At 56.0% G+C, this 2,117-nt stretch overlaps 1 protein-coding gene across 1 annotated transcript in view; it reads left to right on the top strand.

The window, feature by feature from the left end:
* Nucleotides 1-1,140: 1,140 nt before the first annotated feature.
* Nucleotides 1,141-2,117, top strand: part of PDE8A (phosphodiesterase 8A) — a 131,826-nt gene continuing 130,849 nt past the window's right edge. Inside the window, exon 1 of the mRNA XM_014589478.2 lies at nucleotides 1,141-1,363. The gene's annotated coding sequence lies outside the window, so the exon portion shown is untranslated. The remainder of the gene's footprint in view (nucleotides 1,364-2,117) is intronic.

Consider the following 2,117-nt stretch of genomic DNA (forward strand, 5'->3'; position numbering starts at 1 on the left):
GCTGAGAAGGGCCTGTGACTTCCTGGAGTGTCCAAGGCTGAGGATCTGGGTATGGGGAAAGTGGGTTCTCTGTTTACTTGCACATCGTTTTAAGCCTTACGTCTCTCACTCTAGGATCCCCAAATTGTAGAGCTGTAAATCAGTCAACACAGCTTTCCAGGAACACAGAGGGTAAGGGACCAGCTCCGAATAACACAGGGCAGCCCAGAGGACCAACAAGGTAGGGCCTGGGCACAAGTGGCTTTTCCTCTCAGCTGAGTTCCTTGCCTTAATACCCACTCCTCTCATAAGAGCAAGGTTCCCGGGTTGGCAGGTGGCATGGTTGGTGGTTCAGGTCGCTGGACTCCCACATAACCGACTGCGGTTCCAGTCCTGGACCTGGCGGCTTCTTTCTCCTTTTCTCTCTGCCCCTCTATGGTCAAATTAAGATAAATAAAGTTAAATAAAAATAATTCTTTACAACAAAAGAGCAAGACTCAAGGCCTTTAAGGGGAGACAGGGCACAGAGGTCCTTCCTCAGAGGGACTGAAGCAGCCTGGAGCCTCTGAGGCACCAAGGTCAGGGCCTAGAGAACTCAAGGCTGGACTTTTCTGTAAGGTAGGCAGGAGGAGGGGGCACGAGACAGACTTTCACACACACTCCCGTGGTGCGTTTCTTCACGAATTACCCTTTATTTACAGGGATGCATATTGTATGTGGAAATTACTTTCTAAAACTCTAAGTCAATGGCAGAAAACAGGGCCAGCAGGTGATGAAGGTTAAGGCCGAGAGATCCTGATCCAGAGGCTTGAAAAACATGTCAGGTGTGTGTGCGCGAGTACAGAACCAAACCCAGAGAGGAGAATAGAGAATGGATTCCAGTGTGCTCCCCTTCCCCACCTCCCACTTAAGCTCCCCTCTCCAGTGCACACGCCCTTCAGCAAAAATAAAAAACGAAACAAAAAAAGGGACAAAAAACTCAACAATTGAGGTGGAATAACAGGTGATATTAAACTTCTTCCCTGCGTTTTTCAAGACATCTTCGTGGAGCCGATGGTACTTTATAAGGCAGGGAGGGATACCTATTATTGCTTAATGTGCTTGAACTGGATAATGGAGCCACGTGCCAGCGGTTCCGGCCAATTTGGCTGGCAAAGAGGGCAAATCACACAGACCTGCTGCGGACTTGCTGGGCCTTTAGTCCTGCCAGGATGAAGGACCGCCCAGCAGGCATCACGGGCTGGAAGGATCTGGAAGGATCGCGGTTCTAGGGTCCCCCGGGCCGCGGCAGAGGAGCCGGCACCAGAGCCTCTGCGGTCTCAGCGCTGCAGCAGCGACTCCAGCTCGGAGCACGCCTCCAGGTCTTTGTCTGAGCCGAGCCGAGGTGCGGCGGGAGCGGCTGTCAGGGTAGCTCCCCGGCGGCGCTAGGAAAGGTGTGGACTGCGGGACAGGAAAGAAAGGGGCCAGTCGTGCCGGGGTCTCCGCTTACAGGGATACCCAAGGGAGGGCAGGAGGGGCTTCAAGGTATCCCTCTCCGGAGTATGTGCTGGACGCCTAGGGGTGCCGCCCTCCTGCTGATGGGGAGGAGCCCTAGCTACAGAGAAGTTGTGATTCATCCAGGGTCACACAGCGAACATGACAGTGTGTGCAGGGTGCGTTCTGACCGTGCGTCTGCGGCCGTCACAGGCCCAGCCCTGCACATTGGACGTCTTTGGATACCCGACTAGCCTTTTGGTTAAGCGAGAGGAGGACAGCGCCCCTAGCCTGCCACAAACTGGAGCTTCATGGAGCCCGAGGCGTGGTGCACCAGATTTTGGCGCCCGAGGGAGCGCACGCGGGCTCCGACTCCGGGCAGGAACGCCCAGATATAACCCACACGGGCGCCCCCATTGACTTCGCCACCACGTCAAGTGGAGGTCCTATTATTCAGTGACAGCTCCTAGGGACAGTGGCCAGTCTGAGGTCACGCAGCTGGTATGTTACGGAGCTGGGATTCGGCCCTGGCAGCTCGCGTCTCGGTGGCCCTGGGCCGGAGGAGGCTGTGCTGTGCGTCCTCGGACAAGTCCCTTTCCTTCGCCGGGCAGTTTGGCCGAGCGTCCCACTGGTCGGGGCCGCGCATGCTCAGTGGCTGGGGGTGC

Source organism: Tupaia chinensis, unplaced genomic scaffold, assembly GCF_000334495.1.
Source record: "Tupaia chinensis unplaced genomic scaffold, TupChi_1.0 Scaffold000359_1, whole genome shotgun sequence".
Lineage (NCBI taxonomy): Eukaryota > Metazoa > Chordata > Mammalia > Scandentia > Tupaiidae > Tupaia > Tupaia belangeri.